The sequence below is a fragment of the Topomyia yanbarensis genome, chromosome 1 (assembly GCF_030247195.1).
Source record: "Topomyia yanbarensis strain Yona2022 chromosome 1, ASM3024719v1, whole genome shotgun sequence".
Lineage (NCBI taxonomy): Eukaryota > Metazoa > Arthropoda > Insecta > Diptera > Culicidae > Topomyia > Topomyia yanbarensis.
The window spans coordinates 144,739,341-144,757,231 of NC_080670.1; the positions used below are offsets into that span (position 1 = coordinate 144,739,341).

Here is a 17,891-nt window from a genome sequence, read left to right on the forward strand (position 1 = left end):
TGAATGAAAACCTTCGATTTTTGCGCTGATTGGAAATAGTTGTGACTAATTCTGTAGAATGTACAATTACTGAAAATAACGGATTTTGTGAAAGCAGTGGTCGGTCCGTACAATTCGATTCCAAGCGAGCCAGACTAGTTTTCGTTGGAAGGTCCACCTCTGACAATAGAAGAAAACTATTTTATTTTGAATTCAACTAAAACTTCCTTGAAAACAGCACAGCTAAAAAATTTTTGGGAAAAACGCGCAAACCTAAATTTTCCACTATAATGGAAACTGCCTGTGCCCCGCCGCACAGCATCATCAAGATTGATAGTAATTCAAGCCGGGAAGAAAGAGGTTGTAAGGCTATGGAAAACGAAAATTTCATTTATATCTTACTGGAATATAATTGGCTGGTCCTGAAAAGAACTTGTTGGTTTGTGATTTATTTTGGCTCACAATTTAGGCCTGCTCGATTGCTGATAGCTGTGAATTTCTCGCAGGGCGACAGTTTCTGTTCAGTAGTGATGAGGCTTCCTAACGCCAACCGTGACTGGGGCACTTTACACGGCCTTCGTTGCTTACTGCTTGCGGGGAGGCTTTCCTTGAATTGAAATTTTGTTATTACAAGCATCTGAAAGTAGCTTGCCAAGAGCGTTCGATGGCAAGTGAGCTACTTGTGAACAATATCGTAGATTTCACGTAGAATGACACAAAATAAAAAGTTATTATTTGTGTGTTTGTTTACAGTTTCGTGTTTATTAGGCGCATTCAAAAAAGGTTTCAATTCTCAAACATTTTACCAAGGTACCGTATTACATTACTCTCTTTACCCTGTGTGTTCGATAACCTCTGTATTGGAAACACAAGTTCAATTTTGTTCTTTATCAAAAATATGTGGTCGACCAACGCAGGGGTGGAGCTACGACGAACACATATTGAGGACAACACAAAAAAGGACGAGCTTACATTGTGCTGTAGTCAGGTATAAAAACTCAACATGCTGTTGCTCACGCTCAGTTCGTTTCCAGCATCAGCATGCAGCAGTTCGTTTGCAGCATCTCCCGCAAAATTTAAACCGCCGTCCGTTTGCTGCTGTCAGAAGAGTTGGCCAAGCACGCCGTCTTCGATGGCACCAAAACTGTTACCATATACACCAGCTCCAAGTAAATTTCGAACACTGCCCAAACAAAAGGCCCTTTTCAGGGCCATCAATTTATCGACAAAGAATGAAATTGAAGTTTTGTTATTACAAGCATCAGCTTGTCAAGAGCGTTGGATGGTAAGTGAGCCACTTGTGAACGACGGTATTGTTCATAAGCTTTCACGTAGAATGGCACAAAATCAAAAGTTATTTGTGATTTATAGACAGTTTAGTGTAATGATTCAATTTACAAAAATCGAACGTTTTCTAACGTTTCGACATAGGTGCTCCGTTTCAAAATTTTCGGCCAGAATGCTGCCTGTTTTTTCAAACGTGAAAATCTGCTGTTGTATTGAATGAAAACCTTCGATTTTTGCGCTGATTGGAAATAGTTGTGACTAATTCTGTAGAATGTACAATTACTGAAAATAATGGATTTTGAAAGTAGTGGTTGGTCCGTACAATTCGATTCCAAGCGAGCCAGAGTAGTTTTCGTTCGTCCACTTCTGACAATAGAAGTAAACTATTTTATTTTGAATTCAACTACAACTTCCTTGAAAACAGCACAGCTATAAAACTTTTGGGAAAAACGCGCAAACCTAAATTTTATTTATATCTAACTGGAATATAATTGGCTGGTCCTGAAAAGAACCCGTTGGTTTGTGGTTTATTTTGGGTCACAGTTTAGGCCCGCTCGATTTCTAATAGCTGTGAATTTCTCGCAGGGCGACAGTTTCTGTTCAGTAGCGATGAGGCTTCTTAACGCCAACCGTGACTGGGGTACTTTTACACGGTCTTCGTTGCCAACTGCTTGCGGGGAGCCTATCCTCCGGTTGACTTACGAGCGGTATGTTTGTTACGGGCCATGTAGCGAAAAATGTTGATCTGCTACTGCTCTGATGCTGGTATTCGTAGTATGACGACGGTCAAACGAATGACGAAAGACCCTACCGGCTGATATTACTATCGCTCTCTCGCTCGTTTTCGTGCCCTCATCCATAAAATTTCAACAATATTTTCAAAGAATATTGCAAATTGGAAAACAACTTGATAATTCCAAAAATACTCCCAAAAACCTAAAGTGCCAAAGACCACAAACTCGCATAGAAATTGTTTGTTCCAGCAGTACTTTCGCAGAGAATTTCCTTTCGGGAAATGGTTTTTTTGGCGGGTAAATTTTTTCCATTGCAATGCAGTTCGCTGATTGGTCTATTCAGATTTGCAGAAAGTTATAAAAGATTGAACAGTATGCTGCGTAGTTGTTCAGTTTGAATAATATGCGCAAGAAAGCTTGTGGTATGGCGCGTTCCCGGCATATGCAGGCGAAGTACGAGGCGAAGTACGAGGCAAGCCGCAAGCGAAAGAGGCAGGAGCCTTCGGCGATGCAGACTGGCGAACCGAGTCGCCTTCTGAGGCGAGTTGAAACGGCAGAAGGGCCGCAACGTATCGTTCATCGAGCAGAGGTGGTTGAAGAGCCGCTTCGAGTGGTGGAAAGCTATTTGGTGGAACCGGGAAGTTCGTCCGAACTCGACCCAAGCACGATTCGAGAAGAGTCCTCGGTTGGATGCAACACTGGTAAGTACTATTTATTTATTTGCCGTTCATTGAATTCACAGTTGTCATTCATGCATTCATAGAAATTATAATTGAATGATTTGACAAGTTTTGAAGAATTCAATGTCCTATTTATGTTTGTTACAAAATCTCGCTGGTTGCTAATGGTTGAAACTGCTGTGGTGTTTTAAAGTGATATTATTTCCATAGCTTGCTTTATTGTATTGTTTCCGGTGTTTGCATAGGGAATTGTTTAGTTCAGAGGTCAAATTTTAATGCAGTTTTTGTCGAAAGTGTGTATTTTAATCTAAATAAACCGAATCCGAGAGCGGACATGCGACATTTTTAATAAAAGTTTGATAAACTGAAAAATTAAGGTGCGCCTTATAACACTCATAACAATGACAGTGCTTTAACAAATGAGCTTAAGCAGCGAAGCTAGTGTGATGCAGTTTAGCCGTATATCCGAGAGCAAGGATCCAAAGTGGCACAAAGCCGCTGAGGTTCCGTTGGACGAGGCGTTGATCAACCCGTCGCCGGTGTTATAAGCTAAGCTGTAATCCTCTCGTTTGCCAGGTATACTCGAACATAGGGGCTATAGTTTGTTTAAAACCGACTGAGCGGCAGCGAAATCGAACAATACACCAGAAATCGATGTGTCCTTGGCCTCGGATATGCGGCCAAGCCTCATCACTCTAGCTCGGGTGCATATGCTCACTTGTTAAAGCACTGTCATTGTAAAGTGTTATTTTATTTTTTCAGTTTGTCGAACTTTGGTTAAAAATTTCACATTTCCGCTCTCGGATTCGGTTTATTTAGGTTAAAATAAACTTTTTTGGCAAATAAACATAAAAATTAGACCACTATCACTAAAGTCTCTAAACTAGACAGCTACTCTGTGTGCGTTCATGCAATTTGTGGTTATGATGATATAGGAACCCACGATCAGTGCATGGAATACTCCGCTGGCTGAAGATGCTTTTAACAGCACAGATAAAATTAAGTTATCAACCAACATTCACATTAACGCTGTATGATGAACCAAAATAGGGCGGATCCATAATCAGTGTCATTTGTGCGCAATCCGAAGGAACAGAATCTATTTCCAACGAAACGATCAATCAGCCAATTGCATAAATCAATTTCCAATACTTGTTAAGGCATTACCTGATGGTTGGTGAGAGAAGGGCGCGTCAATCCTATTACCACTTGTCAGATAAGAACGTTCACAGCAACAGCATCATCCCGAAGAATTATGCGATCAATGGGAGCATTCTTATTTTGTGACTAGAAGTTGGCGATCCACGACATCTAGTCCAAGTTGCAACTTGAATGATACCCTGATGCTGCCTCCCAACCCAATGGCATATAGTTTTTATACAGCAAACGTTCTGTATATAATGGTTATGATGAATATATTTTATCTGATAGATATGATATTGGGTATGTAATATGTGATATGTAATGAATTGTGGAAAATATAGCGCATAAACAAATGTATGATAGACAAAATACGATGAATATAAGGAATATAGTAATAAAATATAATACAATATAATATGACATACACACTCAATTCGGCTCGGCAATTGGGACTGTTGGGACAGCCGTGTAATCAGCAAATTTAGAAACTGATACCTCAGTAAAGTGAAATTTGTTAGCTGATTTTCGGTGAAATATTTTCCGAGTATCAGCTTTGAAACGTCACTTTCACTGTGATCTCAGCCAAAAAATTGTTTACTGAGACTTCAGCTGTTGAGATTTCGGCAAAAGATGCGTAAAAAGCTGAGATTCGGCAGTAAAAATAAAGTGTGTAATATAATATAAGATTATAATATATATATATATATATATATATATATATATATATATATATATATATATATATATATATATATATATATATATATATATATATATATATATATATATATATATATATATATATATATATATATATATATATATATATATATATATATATATATATATATATATATATATATATATATATATATATATATTGTTTGATATATGAATACATATATGGATATATAAGCGTGATATAATCAAAACATTACTGTTATTTAATATTATTCTGATGAATGAATGGAAACAATGATGTGTATCTACAATAAATAACAAATAATCGTATATTGCTGAAAATTAGCAATTTTGATAGTTTGGTTTGCGTATACTGCTCCGTTTATCTTTAAGTGTCAAGGCAAATGACTCATGAGGTTAAAGCCTTCAATTAAATAAATAAACAATAACCATTAAGTGCGAAAATCGATTGTACTCCCTCCCATTATGCTTTAAATTAGATGTTGAGTATATAGTTATCACTTTCTCGAAATGCTAGTAACTACCTCCCAAGCTCCCTCACATCACTTGTGTGCGTTCATACAATTCGTATACCCTTAATCTTCTACTAACAAAGAATTATATTGTTCAAATAAAATTTTGAAAAATATTTGTCAGAACATTCGAGTGATATGAATATGTTTGTACGCTGTCGATTGTAACACGCTTCTGCATCGTCCAATATTTCATTTCAAATCCTTGGCCACTCTTGTCACGATGTTATGGTTGTAGCAATCAGAAGGAAATTCAGAAATCATTCATAACAACTTTCCACAAACACATATTTTGTCTAATCTACTTGAATATTGATTTTCAAAAAGACTAAATGTAGCTCAACTATTTTTACTGTTTCATTATAGATATGACGTATATCTATGCAAGGGCTGATCAAGCGTTCAAAAAGCGTTTTACTGACAATGTTTTTGGTGTAGCGTGTAGCGTTTGCGACCGTTTATGGTTTCAAACAGATTTGAAAAATATTAGCAGAACCGAGGAAAATGTTCTTCTGACATTGGGATCATTTGAATCTGTAGAAGATTTTAGTGTTTGTCAGACCTGCCGTGGAAGTTTGAAACGTGGGGCAGTTCCGAAGTTAGCTATAACAAATGGATTTGTATATCCCAATCGTCCTCTGGGTTTACCTCCGCTGGATCCCATAAGTGAAAGGTTAATTTCTCCAAGATTGCCTTTCATGCAGATAAGACGCTTACGTCATGCTGCAGGAAGTCACTCAATATTGGGTCAAATTATTAATGTTCCAGTGGATGTACCTGAGATGATCCGCGTACTCCCACGAAATATTGATGACGATTATGCATTTAATGTTAGTATCAAGAAGCATTTAATTCACAAATCTTCTTATTTGAATGGGTTTATAAAGAAGAATACAGTGATGGAGTGGCTTAAGTATCTTGTGGATACTCCATTATATCGTCGTTATGGAATAGTTATTGGTAAGGACCAGTTAAATGGTCTCGACCACTTATCGTCAGTATCAGCTGATCCTGACAATGAGTTGGAAATAATCGATTCTTCTAATGATTTTGAGCTTTTGATTGGGCAGCAACAAACGCTTCTTTGGAATGAAGATGAATGTTTGGAAATTGCACCTGCTCAAAACAGGATACCTTTGTCATTAATATTCGACGAATTCGGGGAGGAACTTTCGTTTCCTGGCATATATTTTGGTCAACCACGCGTCTTCAAATCAGATGTTCATGTAACACCGTTTATGATGGCTACAAGCGAACTAAGGCGTCGCGACAGACGAGGTACAAAGCCACAACATTTACTTTATATGGCCGTAAAAATACTTCGTCTTCGCGTTTCTGACGGCTTGCAAAATACTTTTAAATGTATGGGTACTGCAAATATAACACGTGGTATGTTGAAGGATAGAAAACTTTTGGAGTCTTGCATTGAGCGTAATTTGTCGTTTCTCAAATCTATCCCGAATTCTGTCCAATATTGGCAACAACGTAAACATGATGTTTTTGCAATGATTAGGCAACTTGGAAGGCCAACAACGTTCATGACATTGAGTGCCAGTGAAACTCGATGGCCTAACTTGTTGCTAATATTACAAAAACTTTCCGAAGAGCATGATATCGACTTGACAGATCCAATAGAGCAACTAACTGCACTGCAGCGAACAACGCTCGTGAATGAGGATCCCGTCACCTGTTGCATTTATTTCAACAGATTCGTTGATACCTTAATGAATATTCTTGCATCTCGAAGACATAGTCCATTTGGCGAGTATTATATTGTCGACTACTTCAAAAGAATAGAGTTTCAACACCGTGGCAGTCCCCATGCCCATATATTACTTTGGCTTAATAATGATCCTCATGAAACAATTTCAGAGGACATGCCTGCTACAGTGGAGTTAATAAATTTTCTTTGTTCCGTTAGTGCTAATAGCAATCAGATCCATAAGCATACATTTACTTGTTACAAGCGGAACGAGAAGCAATGCCGATTCAACATCCCTTACTGGCCAATGGATCAAACTAGAATTTTGTTGCCTATGGCATCAGATAATTCGAACCGTAGCCAATTGTTAATAAAAGCAGGGCAAATGCGCGAAAATTTGAACTCAAAAGTGTACACAACACTGGATGAGTATCTCTCCGACTGTAATTGTTCGTACGATAACTATTTAGATGTTATTCGTGCCTCTTCAAAAAGACCCATCGTTCTCTTAAAACGCACAATGGAAGAACTATGGACCAATCCATATAATCCATGGGTTGCTAATAAATTACTCTCGAACATGGATCTTCAATTTATTGTGGACGAATATTCATGTGCTGCGTATGTTGTTGAATATGTCAACAAAACAAACAGAGGTATTAGTAACTTGCATCATGAATTGATCAAGCTACAAGATGAATATCCTGATCAAGATTTCGCTGCACTACTGAAAAAAGTCAGTATCAAAATGCTAAATTCAGTAGAAATGTGTGCCCAAGAAGCTGCTTGGTATTTACTACGACAACCAATGTCAGAAGCCAGCAGAAAAGTTGAATTTATACCAACAATGTGGCCACACGAGCGAATAAAATCTAGAAAACACACAAAACAAATGGACGAGGAAGGCATCGATGATGATTCGACCGATGTGTGGACGCTAAACATAATCCAGAAATATGAGAAGCGCGATGGTCTAGAAATTATTTGTTTGGCCGATTTCGTAGCGTGTTACACGAAAGATAAAAGTAGTAGTAACACGTACAAGCAACGAAGTACTCCCCGAGTAATCCGGTGGAGAAAATATAAAATAACAGAGTTAAATGATTATAAGCGCGAAATGGTACTTCTATTTCTACCATTCCGGAATGAGGCTTGCGACATTCTTGATTGTAACAAATTCATTGATTTGTATGATCAAAATGAGACTTTCATATTGAATAAGTTGAAACAATATGATTGTAACATTAATCTCGAACAAATCGTCGAAGAATACCTTCGTATAACCGAAGAGAGTGAAACCGACGATCTACAAAAGGCAATCAACGACAAACATAACGAATTCGTAAGGGCCATTACAATGGAGCCCAACGATGACGATATCGAACAGTTGCCTACTGGTGCTTTGGCAGCGGTCGTTAAAAAACGTACTAATGTCATGACCAAGCAAGATTATTGTGCTTTGGTCAGGACAACAAATGTCGAACAACGAAACTTGATTTTACATTTAATAAATATATTGCACAGTTTTGACGGAACAAACACACCTTTGCAGATATTTTTCACTGGTCCTGCAGGATGTGGTAAAACCTTCACTCTTCGAATACTTATGGAGACATACAATCGCTTCAGTCAAGCACATAATTCGTTGAAAAATGCATATGTTGCTTGTGCTTCAACGGGAAAAGCAGCTGTCGCTATTGGTGGTACTACAGTTCATTCCGCGTTCCGTATTACAATGGCGCGCAGAAATAATTCTAAACTTGGATTTGAAACACTTCAACTTTATCGAAATGCTTTTACAGGTGTTAAAGCGATCATTATCGACGAAGTAAGTATGATAGGTGCAGATATACTTAATATCATACATACACGTTTGCAAGACATTACTGGAAACTATGATGAAGCATTTGGCGGAATTCATCTTATATTCTGTGGTGATCTTCGTCAGTTGCCACCTGTCAATGCGCGTCCAGTTTACAAGCCTTGTAGGAACTCCATTTGCGGACCTATACTTTGGCAATCTCTAAATTTCTTCCCGTTAGTGCAAGTTATGAGACAGTCTGATGTGGAATTTTCATCCATTCTTACAAAAATTGGTAATGGCGAGGCACTTACTACTTCAGAAACTGAACGGATCGAGAGTCGATTCCGAACAGCCGAGTGGTGTAGAGAAAATGTTCCTAATGCAATACGCCTCTTCCATCGTAATATGGATGTGGAGAGGTATAATACTGAAACATTGCGTGATCGTGAGGGACTTGATTTTACTGTCGAAGATATTTACACAGGCTACAGAAATACGGAACAACTAGCTAGTGCTAGGGTTAAACTACATAAAATGAGCGTTGTGGAGACAGGTGGTTTACCTTACTTATTGCGATTAACAATCGGCATGCCCTATATGATCACTACCAACATTGACGTTGAAGATGGTATGGTTAATGGTGCCATAGGGGAACTCAAATATATCGAACACTGCGAAGATGATTCCAGTGAACGTATTATCCGACTTTGGATGAAATTCGAAAGTGATGTTATCGGTACCGCTTTGAGAATTAAATCTAGACCTTTGGTATATTCCAAACCAGGTCACTTGAAATTTGATTGGGTTCCTGTAACAAAACGATCAGCCAGTATAAAGCTTGGCAGCATCACTTGTAAACGGATTCAATTCCCGCTCGTTAGTGCGTGTGCACTCACAGTACACAAATCACAAGGAGGTACCTTTTCTGAAATTGTGTTTGATTACGATAAATGTTTAGAACAACAATTAGTATATGTAGGATTATCACGAGTCACATCAATGGATGGACTGTATTTAACTAACTCGAAAAATAATTTCAAATTTCATCACTCTAAGGGTAGTAAATCGCCCCGAATGACTGAATTGAGAACAGAGCTAGTACGCCTGTCAAATCATCAACTGCCAACTATTAACAGTGAATTACTGAATTTTATTGGAGCGATAGATCATAGTTGCAGCTTGATAAGTTTTAACGTCCAAAGTTTGAATGCTCATTTCTCAGATATTACAACTGACAATTTACTAACCAAAGTCGACATTTTAGCCCTCAGTGAGACTTGGTTGAACAATTGTTCTGCTGTGAATATAAACGGTTATAGTTGTATCGCCGAATATAAGCGTCCCAATTCGAGAGCTGGTGGTGTTGCAATTTATCAAAGGACCACTGCATCTACTATGGCTATTGTTCATAAAATTGAACAAGTCAGTGAAGAGCATGACGCGAATTTGTCTCTGGCGGATAATAACGGTGATATTTGTGCAACAGAAGTTATGTTAAAAGGTATTAAAACGTTACTGGTTGCTGTATACATTTCGCCAGATACAACATTTAAAGAAAAGCAATTTTTCGTTACACGTAATTTATTTCCTTATGCTCGGAAAAATATCCCGATGGTTGTTTCAGGAGATTTTAACCTAGACATTTCAAAGCAGGAAAACATGAAATTTGTTCATTTCATGAATGAATGCCTTAAGCTTCGTCTTATCACTGATCCTTCACAAACTACTACACTTGGCGGTACATGCATTGATCTAGTATTTGTCAAAAACTGCAATGTAGAAAGCCGAAGATATATTTCGTACTTTTCATATCACAGGCCCATACTTTCTTTAATTGATCCATTAGAAAGATGAACGATCACTTTGTTTTCAGTAATGAGAGATGGCGTCTGGTCACGGATTTATTACAATAATATTTTATTGCGTCTATCACTTGCGTTTCGAAGGTCTATGCCTTCATCTTCTGGGCAAAAAGCACTAACAATATTATCTTTGTCATGTTGGTTTGAGCATTTAAACTGAAAACGCAACGTACTGATCTACCTCAGACGGTCCCCGCACACATCACGCAGACTGAGCAATTGATTCATTGCTCAGTCTGCTAGTGATGTGTGCGGGAACCGTCTGAGGTAGATCAGTACGTTGCGTTTTCAGTTTAAATGCTCAAACCAACATGACAAAGATAATATTGTTAGTGCTTTTTGCCCAGAAGATGAAGGCATAGACCTTCGAAACGCAAGTGATAGACGCAATAAAATATTATTGTAATAAACCCGTGACCAAACGCCATCTATCTTTAATTGATCCAGAAATTTAACATTTTCAATATACGATGCAGAAAGAAATCATAAACGGTTTATAACGCTACAGCTACACCAATCATGTCAGTATCGCACCCATGGACAACAGTTCAATCCGGAAATAGAGAGCAGAAGTCAGCAGCATCCAACGAGAATCGAATCCAGCGCATCATTCGCCAAAGCGAACATAAACGGTCCTTTTCAGGACCACCATCATTTTAATGAAGAATTAATTAGAAGTCTTTCCTTTTCCGAAAAATCCCATTGTTTACCTACATATTCATACAAATAATTCAAAGTGTATTCTACTTCACTCCGGTTATGTCTCTGACATTACCCACCCATCTTTTTTCGATTCTCTACTTCAACAACACCTTAAATTATTATATTGTTAACTAACGCGAAATATGTGACGCACCTTCATTGATGATGAGTACTTTCCATTCACACGAGCACGTAATGTTTTGAACGGAACCTTTAATTGTTTAGAGATTGATCGAATATTGGCGCCATCTTGAGCAGATACAATTGTTTTCTTCATGTCCTTTTTACTTTGTTTTATCATTTTTCGCACGAAATTACGCACAATTCCATATCAACATTTGAATAGGGCTAATAAGATTTGTAAACAAACTTTTGTTTTGCTGATTTCTCTTAATTTGTTATCATTTCAACGCAGAAAACATTTGAAATTGATTCTACCAAGGGCAAAGATATTGATTCATGTGTATTTTTCATAAAACTCAACTCTGTAGCGGAAAAATGAGCGAAATAAGTTTGTTTACAAAAGTCTCATTAGCCCTTTTGAAGAATTACTATTGAATTTTCCTGTCAAAGCAATTCTAATTTACATTATTTACTTATAATGTACATTATAGTAGTGACCTATAGTTGCGTTGCGTAGCGTATGCACGGTATACTTCGTAGATTGCAGACTGATGACTCTCATTTCCAGCCAGACTACTTGAGGAGCATTGTTTGGGAATAACAATTGATCCAGTCCAAGCGAGAGTTTCGCCTGAGAGCCACCATTGCGGGCCACGACTATCTTTACCGTAACTTGGGATGAGAAAGGAAGTGTTGATGTGGTACTTACTTAACGGAAGGCCCCGACTCAATGACACGGCTTTAAGTACCACGGATTGGGTAGTGGGTGGGTTGTTAGTCAGGATTCGCTTCAAGTAAGCGATGCGACTGAGTCTATATTTTCGTGCTTGTTTGAATAGTTTATTGACTGTAGGATACGTAATTCTTCTAGGCGTTTAAACTCTGACTAATCGTTTATCGAGATTGTTTCATCGAAAACAACTTGCCGGCTGTCGGGAGTGTTGTCGACTATGTAAAATGGACCGTAAACAATAAGTTTAAAAGTGGTATGGTGGAACATTAAAAAATATGTCACGCAAAGATTACCCAGTACTAACTAACTCTCTGTCATCTTACCACGTTATTTTTCCCCTTGGTCTAATACAAATCAAATTCTTTTAGTTTTTCCTTCATTTTGTGGTTGCACATTTATGCCGCTACTCGCAAAAGTGTTCATGTTCTATGGAATTTCCTATATACATGGCGCAATCGTGCGTAAAACGGCCGATTGCGTCAAAGCACATGACGTGCTCCCCTCCCATTTATGCCACAATTAGTCATATCTCTTCCTCTTAATAGCGTGGCAGAATTTATAAATGGTCCTTATTGGTATAATCACAAGCATATTGTGATCCCGTAACTTGAAATTTTCCACCTCGTTCGAGTAAACGTTCCGATATTACAATGAAGACGCAAAACAGAAAAAATATAAATACTGCGTTCCTAAATGATATTAACATCATGCACGAATCAAACACCCCCCGTTTCCAAATAGTATGTACTTATTCTTAGCTCAGTACAATTGACTGATGAGTTAATGGACTAAAAGTAAAGCATTAAATGCGACCATAAAACATTTGTTCCTCGTGCTGAAATGATTGCCGCAAATTGGTAATTGGATTTGAATTGATCTTGCCAATTGTCAATTCTCCACTCTCATACATAATTCACAATTTACTCACTCAGACCATGCGTATTTCCCACCCGCATTAAAGACCCGGTAGATTCGTTTCCTAGTTGGTCAAATAAACACTAAATAAACAAATAAATTAGTTTGTTCAGTCTAAAGAAATGTCAGCTCGATTGGCATCAACCGGCGGATACGTGTTCCCTTACAATGCCATCAAATGAAAGTACATTTAAAATTACATACGACAAAATATGTGCAATCAAGAATATAACGAAATGAAGATTGCTTAATTATTTAATTTAAAAAAAGATCGGATAAAATTAGTTGCATAACCAAGGCGGGTCATTTTCAAAGATAGCACTGTATAAAAATTGGTGATAACGGACACGGACGAAAATAGCTGACCACCGCAAACATTATAGTAGTGACCTATAGTGTCCCCAAACGGCTGACCTATCGTGCCCCAAGCGTATCGAAAAAACAACACAAAACTCTTGTTCAGCATACATAAGAAAAAACTCATATGATATTTTTTTACATTGATTAAATGTACTATACTGATGATGAAAGATAATGCGTTTTCGCAGAACAACACACGAAAAAAGAAACGACGCCGTAACTAATACAGCTGACTCACAGTAACAGCCGATTTGACAGTCGCCAACGATGTTCTTCATCGTGTATCTAATTCTTGCAACATGAGCGACCTCTGCAACAACATAGCAATGATAATGCCAACAACATAGCAACAACTTAGCAAAGATATACCTATTTTACCTCCAGACCTATTTGACCCCATTCTACTCTACTCAGAAAACAATTTATTTTTAGGTCCATGTTTTGTTTGTATAAGTACACAATTCTTGAGGCTTTTTTAAGTGTTATGTGTCCAACAAAAAAAAACACCTTTAACAGGCCAATCTTGGGTACCCGGGTACCCAAAAATTGAAATGCTCATAACTATGGTTTCCTTTATCCGATTTGGACACTTTTAGATTTTTTGGATTCAAGAACTCGTCCACTTTTTGAGAAAATTGAACTGGATGAATGGATCTGATGCTTGGTAATCCGGATTTTCCGGGGTAATGTTCCAGTACTAGGGTACGATTGGTAAATTTTAATAATGATAGTAATAATAATAATAATAATAATCCTAGCAATATGAGTATCAAAACTCTTCAAATTATCTCGGAAGTCTGTTATTTATTGTTACGGGACCTTATGACAATTTAAAAAATGGAATTGGAATGGAATGGCCACTCACGGCCCCACAGGAACCTCCTACGGAAAGTCTGTTCCGGGGTCAAATTACCAAATGGTTCCAAAACTACGAGATACAGCCTAGTGATGCAATTCTTAGAATATTGATACCCATATTACTAGTAGTTCACAAACAGTATCCCAGTACTGGAACCTGCTTCCGGAAATCCGGATTCCCGGGAACCGAATGAAGTAAATTCTATTTAAACAATGACGCCTCCTAATAAAAGTACAGAGCAATTTTTAATGTTTTAATGGAAAAATCATGGATAGGTACCTTTATATTGTTGTTCCAAAAGCGCATAGTACTTTTAACAAAAGTACACAACATAGCATACTGTTAGAAAGGTCATTTCTTCTTCTTTTCAAAACAGCTAGAGAATTTAAAATCTGTTGAAAATGACCGCGTAGAATTTTTTTTCGTGCTGAAGATCCTGAAAAATGATTAATTTAATATACCCACAAGAGGGTATATCAAACTAATCAAACGCGGTTTCGTGTTGTATTTTATAAGATCTACAAACTTTACCAGACCACTTTAAAACTACATTCAACTAAAAACTTTAAGTCTCCTGGTAACCTGACACCCATAGATTCCTAAAATCTTGATTCGCGTGTGAAGTCCACAATTTCGCTCCCTATCCTTACTAACAACCTCCCTTCTTGCGTAATACTTGTGTAGTGCGCAGTAGTATATACTGTCTCTACCAAAAGCAAGGGTCGGGCTAACACAAGTGCCCTCTGCTGTTGCGCTCTACGTTCGTGCCTGGTCGGTGCCTCTGTTAGTCAATTGTCCATTGACTTGGTATTGACAGAAGTTGTACATTAAAGGATGGTTTGTTGCTCCCAGGCATTATCATCTATTGATTCTCTTTGGAATCAGAGGTGGTCGCACAAACTCAAACTTGAAATAATACATACTTTGATGAAAGTAGATTAGTAAAACTCCAACTATTAAATGCTGCGACCAGAACACATAATAGGACTGTTTCAGTAGGACGAATCACACATGAAGCACGTGCTTACTTGTTTGACCTAAGAATTGAAAAATAGAAAAGAACTCACAATATACTAAAATTTTCCGCTTAAAACGAGAGCGAGTTTACTGAGTACAAATTTTAGTCGTCCATCATGCCCCTAACAGTGATGAACAACCTGAAGCACTACTTCGAATTGAACGAGCTAGGGTAAAATTGTGTCAATGCAACCAACGGAGTTTCGCGTTCAACCATGAACGTGAAAATTGTCATTTTTACTTGTGTCTATCATATAATGCTGTCCCGAATCCCATTAGAGACAGTTGTTCAATTACGTACTCCTTTCCCTAATAGGGTATTCATATCTCAACGATACAATTTCATTTTGCAATACAAATTGCAAAGTCTTACTCCCGGTGGTCTAGGTCTTCAATCACAAGTGACATTCTTCACGACAGAGGCACGACACAACAGCAGCGCCAGGATGACAAAAGGCACGCCTGAAAATAATATGCAGGAAAAGTGCTGAACCGTACAACGACGACGTCTGGCAGCATCTGTTCCATTACTGCACAGCTCCCAATGCAATATATTTCATAGTCATGGTGCCGCCACTGCATTTCTGCTCCTACACCCAACGCACTCCAAACCCCGTCGTGGACAAGAAGGAAAATGGAACGCCGACTGGATTAGGGTAGATGCTACTTCTGACGAAAGCTAAACATTGAAAACCCCCTCTAATGGCTGCTGCTGGATTGTGACTCTATAGACTATTTGTCTTTTTCGAGTCGAACTAAACAGTTCCAATGCTTTCGCTTTGCCATGAATGAATCCCGATGCTTGGAAGATAGTATCTACCCTAGCAAAGAAATACAATATAAAACTGTCTCTGAATTTTGCTCTCAACACAAATCAGCATCGAATAGCAATGTTAAGGCCAAACCAAGCTAAAGCAAGCCAGCCAAAAGCGCCAGTCAGTAAGGACAAGTAAGGATTTAATGTATGAATAAGAAATGAAGATGATGAATAAAATAACATCAATAAAAATAGTAAGAAGACATTAATGGCGGAAGGCTTCCTGATGTTTGCTTCGAGGCGATATATGTAGCAATGACTCGATAGTCTCTGGACGACCGAACGTGCCGGTTGGTACATATATATGTATGCCCTGTCAGGGCGAGAGAAACTTTCTATAAAATAACCTGCCCCGAAGGGCCGATACATCTACGAGCACGGAGAGTTATGCTACTCTACGAATCGGGCTAGGTAGCATTAGCATCAGTATCAGAAGACACCATATAACAATGGGGATGCACGATGCTTAACCATTGGAGATATTTATTGATTTTTCAAGCTTGAGTTTTCAATATTTCCTATCATAAACTAAATTTTATTAATAAGCAAATAAATATTAAGAGTTTTCTTTTATATATTTACAGGTACACATTTTTATGCTATAACAAAATATAACAAGACGAACGGCATGAAAGACGTTCTTCAGGTATTGCTTCAAACAGGTAAACTAGGGTTCCATATTCATCTCAATATTTGCTCTACTGGTTGGGATCAGGGATGCCACATAGAACCCTGTATATCAGACAAAAATGTTTTTTATCCATCTTCTTCAACATTGCAGAAAACTCTGGGCATGTGGAAACTCTAGTTGGGGTGCCTGTATAATATACTAGAATTTGAGCCTCGAACAACTATGTTTATCAAGCTTATTTGGCACATTTTTCCTGTATTGTAGTGAAAGAGTGTCATCAGCGATGCCGTGTTATAATGTCCGAGACATTATTCCGCACAAGGGTCTTGGACTTGGAGCGCACATTTGTTTTCAAACCTTATGCTGCAACCCTTGTGCTTCATAATGACCCGGGCGTTCTGACGTAATTTGTGGATCTTATGTCACAGATGACAACCTGGAAGCACATATAATTTTCATTGCAAATTATTGAAAATTGGGCTGTTATGATTGTTTAAAACGAGTCGTCCCGTAGTTTTTGAGTTATTATGTTCAGTGAACTGCAAAAAAAAATTTTTGCGGCGAACCCGGATACTCACGATCACTCGTCAAACTTTTAAAAACTTTGCTATGAAAATTTGAGAAAATATAGTTCAGATGTTGTCTAACTTAATGGAAATTGAATTAAGACTCTTTGCATCACCAAAACAAATTTTCAAAAAAATCCAAAGTAAATTGAATGCATGTTTAACGTTAACAAAATCATTGGTATCATTGTTCGCGAAATTCTATTATAGGGGAATTGTGGGAAAAACCGACACTGTGGGTAAAACCGACACCCCACAACATTTCCTAGAAATCAAATTTTTATTCATTTCATAATGATACATTATTATTATTAGTACGTTTGTTTAGAGCATTTGAAGAAAAATTAGATTTACGTTAGTACGCCGAATGTCATAAAAATAAACAAAACATACGACAGCAGCGTTCATACTCGTCTGGATGTTAAATTTCGTTGGTAGATTTAAAGGTTTTAATCGAACAAAAGTTTTTCAAATCACCACATTTTTCAGTACCTATTATTATCGGTCTGTCCTATGATCAACTAAGTGTATTGAAGACGAGTTTGAGAAATTCAATATTTTTAATTGCTTTTATAAAAAAATGTGCGCTGCTGGGGTAAAACCGACACCCTGTGGTTAGGGTAAAACCGACACGCTGTTAAGATGGTTGTGTATACTTGCGATTCATTTCAAAATACTGGGGATCTTTGTGACACTTCAATTAGCCTATTAGAACACTATAGTATTAGCAGAAATACACAGAAATACTTTTATTGTGTTTACT

At 37.7% G+C, this 17,891-nt stretch overlaps 1 protein-coding gene across 2 annotated transcripts in view; it reads left to right on the forward strand.

Moving 5' to 3' along the window:
• Nucleotides 1–17,891, forward strand: part of LOC131676234 (uncharacterized) — a 157,734-nt gene that overhangs the window by 47,828 nt on the left and 92,015 nt on the right. The window contains exon 1 of one of the 2 annotated variants that reach the window (XM_058955364.1): nt 16,562–16,593. The exons of the other annotated variant lie outside the window; for it this stretch is intronic. The gene's annotated coding sequence lies outside the window, so the exon portion shown is untranslated. Of the gene's footprint in view, nt 1–16,561; nt 16,594–17,891 lie in introns of those variants that run through there. 2 annotated transcript variants of the gene reach the window in all.